Genomic DNA, 11,628 nt, shown 5'->3' on the forward strand with positions numbered 1-11,628 from the left:
TTGGTGGATGGAATGATAGAAATTGTGACGAATATCTACGATACATCTGTAAGAAAAGAAAATGTAGGTGTAAACTACTACTATGGAAAATAAGCTATCGGCAAACCAAGATAACCACAAACTCAAACTATTGTTGACGTACCTGATAGATTACACATGTGTAATAATAGCGATCATGTACATGTACGTGTATACGATCACACTGTAATCAAGATAGTTGAATGCGTAACCACTTGAGGGAGATTTGCTGACAGAGACGCGACCCTACCATGTTTGTACGTAAACGGAATATCAACGTCCATTGATCACTTAACTCAACGTGTTGCAGCAATAGTTTAAGTTCATGTTAAGTTTAACCTATACAGAAGAAGTTAGGGTCAATCACGATTCTTTCTTCCAAGACTTCTTCCAATCTCGTTGGTAGTTAACGTGCCGGATACATTGCAAACATTTTTTTTTTTAGAAACAACACTAAAACTTGACGGGGTTCTTATACTGAATTCAAAATCAAATTGCTATCTATCTTTGACATTTATTTTAAAGACATCATGTCATTGACCAATAAAATCCGGACAGAATGGTTCTTAGCTCAATAATATTTGTAGAAGTCAGAGTTGATGATAAAACGTATACATTTGTTGTTCGATTTTTCTCTGTTTTTCAGATGTTGGAGGTGTAGTGACTAACGCCCCAAAGCCAACACGTAAGTCATACACATATACACGCAATCAATCAATCAATCAATCAATCAATCAATCAATCAATCAATCAATCAATCAATCAATCAATCACTCAATCAATCAATCAATCAATCAATCAATCAATCAATCAATCAATCAATCAATCAATCAAACAAACAAACAATCAATCAATCAATCAATCAATCAATCAATCAATCAATCAATCAATCAATCAATCAATCAATCAATCAATCAATCAATCAATCAATTAATCAATCAAAACTGGTTATATATAAAACAGTTTTGATTTTAATATAAGAACCGATTCTTCATTTCCTTAGACTCAAAAGCTCTTTTTTTTCTTTTCGTAAAATGTAGCTATTTTTGATCCACGGTGTGGTGGCGGGTATGAGTATGATGAGTCGACTAGTACTTGTTACAAATTTGTTATCGATGAATACCTAAAACAAGATGCTGCTGAAATGGAGTGCAGAAAGGGTGGAGGACATTTGTTGAGTATAGAGAACCACGCAGAACAAACACACATCAACGGTAAGTATGCCTTCTCGATCCCAACTCCAAGTTCCACTCTTCAAAAAGAAAGCTTGTATAGACCTTCGCGCTAGACATTCAGCTCTGCTGGGAGGTTGCTTTCACCATATAATATAATGTTAGTTTTCACTGGCTCTGTTTGATACAACCACACACAACCAATAAGCTCCACGTTACACTGCCAGATATCTTTAGAGTGTAACTATTGTGCGGGTTGCGGGCTGCTGCGGGCCGCTGCGGGTCACTTTGTTCAGGTTGCGGGCTGCTGCGGGTCGCTGCGGGTAACTTTGTTCAGGTTGCGGGCTGCTGCGGGTCGCTGCGGACCTGGGAATGTAACTGTTGTGCGGGTTGCGGGTCACTGTGGGTTACTGTGGGGAGTGAGTTTAACTATTGTGCAGGCTGCGGGTTGCTATTTTTACTCACTTTTCAAAATCAAAGAACTTGTTGGCTGGCCACTGGGGGTAACTTATTGTGCAGGTATGGTCACATGCGACACGCACTGTATTATTCGATAACTGCACACAAAATTTTGTATATTATACCCCCACCCCTAAACGTGATGGCTATTTTAAAACAATGATTATAGTTAGCATAGCATTGACCTCAGAAAATATCTCAATTCCACCATTACAATGTACTTTAAATGATTACATAACATTAACTATTTGCTGTAACAGAGATGACAGTGGACCAACTTACAGGAAGTGGTCCTGTTGTTCTAAAAAAACACCAAGTCAAGATTATGGCTGAAATCTATCTTATACAATCAAATTAGTCTGACTAGTTACACAATGAATCCGATCCCACACACTACCCTGACCACAGTAAGATGACAACCAGTAGTCAGGCAGTAGTTTAATACATCACTGAGGAACAGAAAGGAATAGTGGAACAGCCACAACCTTGAAAGTGAATAACGAATAATTGAATAATCAGTACATCCAGTAATTTTGTCTCTATTATTGTCACAGCAGAGCTCCAAAAAAAAAAATTAATCATCATCATAGTGAGGTTGACCGCCACCATTGACTGAATACTTATGTGCTCATACAGATTATTTACGTATATATGTATTCATTTGTCATTATTTTTTGTAAACTTATATATGTATTGGATGATTTTATACAAATAATTGTCGTTTGAACAACCCGCAAATTGACCCGCAAATTGACCCGCAGATCGACCCTCAGTTAGGCCTGTCGACCCGCAAAATAACGACACTGATATCTTTAAAAGTAGTGTAGCATGCGCAGTTTCTTATTAGCGTTTGCGCATTTGTATCAAACAGTCAGTGAACACTAACGTGAAGCGGATTGTATCTATCTCTCGCTTGTCGACAATGACTTTCCATATTAGTTAATTCATTCTGCGTTTACAAGTCTTAGCACAAACCGTTAACGGAGTATAGTGGTAGCGTTAATGCTTTATTGTGTGCGCATGACTGTTTAACATTTTGGGTGAAATACATGTCGGCCGGAATTGATGTTGAATTTGGCATTAAAATGATAAAATGAAACAAAAAATGTAGTGGGGTGTCTGAAAATGCGGGTCCAATGGAAACTCAAACCTTAGAGCCAGAAACTTTTCTATCGAAAGTATGTGCACAAACTAACTGGGGTTAATTTGCTTTTTTAATGTTGTAGCTCGCCTATACGGAGTCAATGCTCCCGTTCTTTGGATCGGCGCACAGGACAAATCCGTTGACGGAGGCTGGGAGTGGTGTGATGGGACGCCCTTCGCATTTCTCAATTGGGCTGACGGTAAATGATACCCATTATCTCGGACATTTATCAGCCTGAGGTATTTGATGTATTGGTTGAGTGCTGATGGTCGAATGGGCAGAACGACCGGCTTGAAATTTGCACAAGCTCTCTGTTCAAACCTTGCTGCTGTCGTTAGATTCTGGCAATGTTTTAAATATATTCACTAATAATGCTATGGATTTAATTGTATTGTTATTATTAAACGGATGTGGTGACGTCATAGGTTCGTGCCAGGAGTAATTAGTGTTTTATTTATATTTACTCATTAGATGAACCAAACGACTATGACCTGGGTACTAGTGGAGAGGATTGCACTGAACTCCGTGTAAGTAATGGGAAATGGAATGACGAACGCTGCAGTAGTCAAGAAATTGGCTACATCTGTAAGAATAAAGGTGAGAGCAGCAGAAAATTATCGATTGCTATAAAATAATTGTTTATATTTGTATTCATATGTTGATGCATTACTGCCCAGGTGTAGGGGATTACCACCTTGTACTTCACTTTTGAATGGGTCTTATTAGTATGAACTACGATTCCATAGTTTGTAAAACGATCGATAACACCTCACTGTTTTCTCTCTCCATATTTAGAAGTCCGAAATCTATGTATTAAAGTATCTCCACTTCTGTAGTCAGTGGACTTTTACGTTATACTTCGCTGGTCATATGAGACGGATATATGAGGTTATTTGTAGAATATTAGAGTCATTTATATACATCCAATGTACTAGTTAGTATATTTAAACACACATCAGCAGGTAGCTGTATGACAAGTGAGGTTACAGAATGATGATCGAAATTCACAGTTGAAACGCTCGTAGGCCAAATTTAGTTTTGTTCGTATAGCACCCTAAGGAATGACAGCAGGGAATCATTATATCACCACCAGATTATTAGTCATGATTAGTAAAACAAATCTTTGATATGGTAAAATAGACCGTCTTATAATGTTACAAAATACTATATTGGTCTACGATATAATGGTTGAGCACATTCAAATACAAAAGAGCAAGACATGCCTCGTACAAGTTAGTTCGATTATAGCCATGTCTCTACTTTCGTTTGCATTACTTACTATTTGTTTTCATTCATGTTTTGTTTTGTTTTGTTTGTTTGTTTGTTTGTTTGTTTGTTTGTTGGCTGATTGGCATCTTGGATTCCTTCCAACAGGCTTTATCGTTGATCATTTCGACGTATACCATGATACCATACTGAGTGGACATGATACGAAGACGGTCGATAGCGTCTATCCCGAAGACTGTGCACATCTGTGTATCGAAGAGACGACGTTTGTATGTAAATCTTTTGACTATGACAAAGTAAATACTAAATGTACTCTTAGTAATTCGGATCAAAGTGGTGGAGGATTGGATACTCGTAGACAAGATTATGATTACTATGAAGTTGGTAAGGTTTCAAAGTTCTTACATTGCTGTGATGGAAGTAGTAGTTGTTCTAGTGGTGATTGGGGTGGGGTGGGGTGTGTAGGGTGGGGTGGGGTGGGATGGGGTGGCTTAGCTAGGTTTGGTTGCGGTCGCTTTACTCTAAAAGCTGCGTTGTTGGTTGCGGTGTGGGTGTAAGTGATATTAGGAATTTTGAAATGATAATGACGACGACGACGACGACAACGATGATGATGATGATGACATTGTTGTTTTTGATGATGATGATTATGACGGTGGTCTTGGTGGTTGTGGTGACGGTAATGTTGATGATGATGATGATTGTGGTGGCAATGGTGGCGATGGTGGTGATGATGATGGTGATCGTGGTGGTTGTGGTTGTGATGATGATGATGGTGATGATGATATGATGGTGATGATGATGATGATGATCGTGGTGGTTGTGGTTGTGATGATGATGATGATTGTGGTGGCAATGGTGGTGATGGTGGTGATGATGATGGTGATCGTGGTGGTTGTGGTTGTGATGATGATGATGATGATGATGATGATGGTGATGATGATGATGATGATAATGGTGATGTTGCTGCTGCTGCTGCTGCTGATGATGATGATGATGATGATTTCATACTTTGGTATACACAGTAAGTAGACCGGAACCAGTAATGACTACCACGTTACCTCAAGGTTCGCGTTGTCGCCATGGTTGGCATGAGTACGGAAGTAACTGTTACATGTTGCAGCCTCAAGGAATGGTGTGGGATGATGCAAGAGAATCCTGTCAGCGGGATGATGCTGATCTGGCTTCAATACACGATATGGATGAAAATAATTTCGTTTTCTCATTAATGGTATCCAGTAAGTACTGTGTAAATGTTATATCTTTGTCTCTTTTTGTATACAGATCTATTTCCAAATCTGCCATTGTTTTAGTGTGTACGTTATATATATCATGTCATACACTTAGAGAGAGAGAGAGAGAGAGAGAGAGAGAGAGAGAGAGAGAGAGAGAGAGAGAGAGAGAGAGAGAGAGAGAGAGAGAGAGAGAGAGAGAGAAGAGAGAGAGAGAGAGAGAGAGAGAGAGAGAGAGGGGGAGGAGGGGGAGGGGGAGGGGAAGGGGAATGTCATCGATCAGTGCTACTGACGGTATATGTTTTTTTATAGACTGCGAGACATGGCATGTCGCCTCTACAAATGATGAGTATATCTACCGTTATTTACAATGGCCGGTGCAGAGCAGTGGAATATTATTCGAAGTAAAAGCAATCAATGATGTCCATATAGCACTCTCAGAAGAACCTAACGATATGCCAGACATGTATGAAATAGTTATTGGGGGTTGGAGTAATACTAAGTCTGTAATACGAAGATGTGCGCAGTGTGATTCATTGGTCGAAGCAGACACACCAGGCATCGTCAATGAAAATTCATGGACTCAATTCGAGATCAGGTTGGAAGGTGGTGTAATTAAGGTGGGGAAACAAGGAGAGCCACCGTTCTTGGAATGGCTAGATCCAAACCCTTTACCGGTCAATTACGTAGGGTATACAACTGGTTGGGGAAGTCACGGAGAGTTCAGAATTTGTGTAGAGGATATTTGTAAGTATCATCAAAATATCTCCGGTCATTAAACTAGGTTGCCAGTCTTACCATTTTAAGTGAGGGTGACTATTTTTTTATGTTTCTCATTACGCAACCGACCCAAATTTTCAGGTCAGACATCAAAATAAAAAGAAATTCGCCTGCCCTTAATATTTTGCTGAACATCACCCTCCCTGGCAAGAATAAGCAAGTGTCTGGACGGTTTATGTCATCTACAGTCATGGCGGCGGTAAACGACACTTGTTCATGAACAGAGCATTTCTTTTCATGATGGAAGTTATTCAAGTTTAGGGGCTGGGAACATGCCAATTGTGTAGAGAAGCTGGGAAAGGGCTTCTTACCAACAATCAAATAAAAAGAAGAGAAAGAGAGGAGGAAAAGGAGAGGCAGAGAAACGTGAAGATGATTTGTTTTAATTTTTTTTTAAATCGACCGACCGACCGACTGACCCATAGTTGCCATGAAAAAGTAATGAGAAACATAAAAAATAGGGCAACCTAGTACTTATAAATTGGGAACGTTAGCGTTGGGAGATATGTTATAATTCGTCATTGCATGTGTATAACCTGTCTGTCGGTAAATTTGGGTGTTCAACATTGCACAAGCTACCACTAGAGTCCTACAAATACAAGCGCGTTTAATATTCAACGAATAGTACTAGTGGAAAGCATTTATTTTTTTAAAAAGTGTCTGTGACATTTCAAGAAGTTTATAACTAAGTGACTAGTATATAATTAAGTTATATAAATATTATTTAGTACTTCATCATATTTCTAGTCATACACGAAGGGCAATAAGGTATCTGCAACATGTTTTGAAAAAAGGACCCGTTATCGTTTGATGTATATTTTATCAAAGTTCATAAAGTATTTAGCATTACTATCTTCGAGCTGTTTCCATAGAAATGATAACCCTAATTTTCTACGATACAGCACCCGCTCGCACGGCGTTTCTTTCAAAAAGTAGTTGCAGATTTGGTAACCAAGTAGTCACGTGCCTTTGTTTGCAAACAAAATAACTACGTTTTGCACTGCTCCTGTCTTATCCCATTTTCCTTCGTCTTTGTTTCGTCTTGCAGTCAAAGCATGGCTCGGAATGCATGATCGCGATAATGAGATGACATTCGAATGGACCGATAAATCCGAAGTAACGTTTACATATTGGGACAAATGGCAGCCTGATAACTACTGGTATGACGTAACGCAAGAATATCACGACTGTGTCTATATGGTTAACGAAGTATGCATTCCTTCTTTTTCTTTCAACAACTACACACTACTTTAAATTTGTGGAAAGATGAAGTATTTTAATTTGTTAACTTTACACATCACTGACACATCTCGGAATTATTTTCTTCTCAGGGAGACGTGATTGGACGATGGGCGGATAAATAACCGATGTAGTAAAATATGGCCGTCGGTCTGTAAGAAGAGAAAAGAGGTGTTACCGCCAACTACGACAGGCCTCGGTAAATGTCCACTTGTAAGTCACATGGTACCTTTTCCCTTTATGCAATTTTTTATGTGTTTCGTTTGCTGTAGCTACGTACCAATCAAACGCCCCACCCCCTTATTGTCACTGATGTAACAGTCATGATTTTGAAACTGTCAAATGAGTTTTTTGTGAATACGACAAATTTCCTTGACAATACAGAAAGGATATTCGTGAACAGGTGTATTTAATTAATGTGTCGCAAAATGAACAAAAAACCAAAACATTTTAATTAAATTTAAACTTACTGGACCAAGAACACTTAATATCTTAATTTGTTTTCACAATATCTCGGATCTAGCATCTCTGGAATGCTATGCTACCTCACCTAGTTTGTAACTAAGACAGTGAGTAGAATTTTCCCCAAAGTGAACTCCAACCTCATGCAAATAATCTAAATTCAACACGGTGGTCGTAACTTAGGATGGATAAGAAAATACGTAGAGATAACCATAAAAATGGAAAATACGCCACCTGAGCGTGCAAACCGGGTGACATCTGTTTATCTGATTATAAAAGTGAAAGTAATGCTTTCCTTGTGTTGTAAGGATAATTAATGTTATACTCAATTACAGTGGATTTCAAAATACCGTTCAATTGTCTGTTTGATACAACCACACAGATAAGAAACTACACATGCTACACTTTAATACCAAGATTATAAGATTACATTTTGTCTAAATGAAAAATACCATTTACATGTAAATGAATGTAGTGCAACAAGAGGCAGACATGCTGGCACCAATGTGTTGACGTCTGCATGGTGGCACATCATGCATCAGTTCATTTCATTTAGACACAATGTTGCAAAAAACTGTATTTATTCAATCTTGCTGTGTGTTATGTGTAGTTTCTTATTAGCTGCTGTGTCCATGGCTGTACGCTATTTTGAAATTCGCTGTAGTTGAACTGTTAGTACATACGTACTATACATAGGAATAACGTTATTACTATATTGTATTTGACAGGGATGGACTTCATATCATACAACCTGTTACAATTTCGTGTACGGTTTTAAACAGAACTGGGATACAGCTCGGCAGAAGTGTATTGATTTAGGCGGTAATTTGGTCACAGTCAATGACAAGTATGTATTTAATACAGCTGTCCATGAATTTTGTCGCTAATTAAATATTATATATATATATATATATATATATATATATATATATATATATATTACAAATTTGTGGATGAATTACTCTAACATTACTTAGTACTATGGTTGAATCAGTAACCCAGCTACCGTTCATTATTATTAGGGCAAACAGAAAAATTATTAGATAATTATATTAAAATGAACATTAATAATTTTCATATAAAAATCTCACGATGACTTAGTTTTAAATGTTTGCAAGAGTGCTCGACACCAATAGCCAATAAGACATTCAAATTGATACTATTTGATCAAAATGAAGTTTAATTGAAGATTTAAAGAAGTATGAACTCAAATATCAAAGCTGTACATCAACGTCACGTGTAAACGTTATAGTCAAAGATTACACTGTATGTAGTGACGTCATCAGTCCGGGCTTATCAGCCAGTCCTAATAGTTTGGGAAAAGGGAGCTTAGACAGCGCCCACAACGGCCGATCTGTCAGTCTAAGATTACAATTGATCAATCAATCAATCAATACAAGCAATTAGACTGTGTCATGTTCGTACCACGTGTTATTAAGATGATTTTAAAACAGTTCTCTACAACACTTTTGCCTGTTGTGATTTAGCTTAGAGCAAGCATTTCTATCAAGTAAGCTTGGATCAACTGATGATGATACCTACTGGATTGGATTAACTGATTCGGATAATCCGGGTACTTACAAGTGGGTCGATGGTCAACCAGTTGTGTATACTAATTGGGACAGAAACCAGCCAGGTTTGCCTAATTCTGTTGTTTTTTTTCTCCCGTCCTCATCCAGCCCCCCCCCATGATATTGCTATTATAACTTAAAGCAAAAGTGTACATGGTATGCACTACTATGTTTCATCTATTTTGTTCAACCGCGGGGGGGGGGGGGGATTTATTGTTACATTGAGATACATGTATCTTTCTGATCGCTCATATTTGATCTCTAAGATATTCAATTTGCATATTTCGAACAAGAAATCCCAAATTTTTTCTCACAGTTGAGTGATGGCACAGAATGAAATTGAAATTAGGGGACATGAAAAAACACAAAAACATATCAAAAAAGTTTATTTGTCAGAAGTGGGATTCGAACCCACGCCTACAAGAGTAGACTGCGACCTGAACGCAGCGCCTTAGACCGCTCGGCCATCCTGACACATACCACGAATATCGTACTCAGGTACATCCGGGTTAGTGTCATGTGTATGTACGACATATACGTACCAATTGATACTCGTAACTGTGTTGATGATATCCAGACTATTTGCACCCTTAGGTTGGGATCTCTACCATACAGGCTATACGCTAACTCTTATCATTATATATATGTGTGACTTTCCAAGGCAAACATGTTCTTTCCATGACGCATGTTAAGTCTGCATGTATTCACGTGTCCTTGATTTGTAATCTTTGAACTTTGATTGACCCAATCACTGTCCAAGGCTCTACGGACTACTAAATCGATATTCAGATAAAATACATGGCATTCCAACCGCGAGATCCGAGTTGATTAAAGGGGTCACAATCCACACATATAATTGAAACTATCGTTACATATTACATCTACAATAGAGCGTACTTAAGTATGGGGCAAGGGGAAGGATTAGGAACAAGAAATTTATACTTTTCCAAAACTAATTAGGTTAACCCTATTTTAAAAAAATGTTTCTATGCAACTGTAGATGATGTTGCCCGGCCAGTCCAGACACTTGTTTATTCTCACCAGAGAGGGTGCTGTTTCGCAAAATATTAAGGGCGGGTAAAAATTTATTAAAAAATAAATATTTTCGGAGCTGAAAATTTGGGTCGGTGGGTAATGAGAAACAGAAAAAAACCAGTGTCAACCTTACGGTAATACTCTCCTTGTATATCCTTAGACCAACGTACAGGCGACTGTGTTGCTGTAAACGGTGGTACAGGGGCAGGTCTATGGAACGCAGTAGACTGTGCTAAGACTGAATCCTATGTGTGTGAAAGATTGAAAGACGGAGTGACTGTCCCAACGTATCCAAGTATAGTCACTCAGCCATCTAGTAATGGTTGTTCTACTGGGTGGACCGGTTATGGCAATTACTGTTATCAGGTATGGGCATCACATTGATAAATCAGACAACTTCGAATTGAATCATCTGCATGGAACTCATAGTACAGGAGAAATGAAGACGACTGTTACCTATCTTTGTAATGTCCTTTTCTTTTCAGCCAAATTTAAAGATGGGTGGTTACGACAAGAAAACATGGAGCGAGGCTGTAGTTCATTGTCAAAGCAACGGTGGGAATCTCGCTAGTTTCCACAGTGTCGAGGAAGAAAATTACGTCATTTCGAACTCAGGAGTCGAGTAAGATAATTTAAACCATTCATCGCTTTCATTTTAGTTTCTGTTACTCTACTGCGAGCTGACTTAAGCTGTCCCACAGAAGTCAGAGCCCGCAGTGGAGTATGGGTATTAAACCTAGATTATTTTGAATGTGTCCAATCTGCAGCTGTGTAAGGGAAAAAGTCTCGATTTTAATACTTTAATGACTGTATTTTAAGTCTCCATGATCAGATTTTAATCGTATTATTTTATGTCATAAAGTATGTGAATGTTAATTAAACACCAGGTATATTAACATATATTTTAAGTAGTGTTTTAGCCCTAGCATTTCATGCAGGAATTCCCAACACAGTTTTTACTGACAGGTAGACATCAATACTACACCATCATGAAATGAAAGAAATAGACATTAAGTTTCATGTTGAATTCTGATGCCGATATGATTATTCGTATATAAGTGATGAAATGTAGAAGAAAATCCAAAACTTGATTTTCCGGTCGTTTTTTTCCATTTGTGGCTGTGTGACGGTGAAAAGCGTATATATATTTATTTACGGAATGGGCAGAATTTACAGCGGGGTGAGAGGGGCGCTCGAACCCCCCCCCCCCCCCCCGCACTCATTACGCTTGCATATGCAGAATTTCTCCTCAGCCCCTTCCCACCGTAAATTCTACTCATTTCCTTAAT

The 11,628-nt window shown here is 38.3% G+C and overlaps 1 non-coding gene across 1 annotated transcript; it reads right to left on the reverse strand.

Moving 5' to 3' along the window:
* Nucleotides 1–9,694: 9,694 nt before the first annotated feature.
* Nucleotides 9,695–9,778, reverse strand: Trnal-cag (transfer RNA leucine (anticodon CAG)). Its single transcript has one exon. It is a non-coding gene; the product is annotated as a tRNA-Leu (tRNA).
* Nucleotides 9,779–11,628: the final 1,850 nt, after the last annotated feature.

Source organism: Glandiceps talaboti, chromosome 16 (assembly GCF_964340395.1).
Source record: "Glandiceps talaboti chromosome 16, keGlaTala1.1, whole genome shotgun sequence".
Classification (NCBI taxonomy): domain Eukaryota; kingdom Metazoa; phylum Hemichordata; class Enteropneusta; family Spengelidae; genus Glandiceps; species Glandiceps talaboti.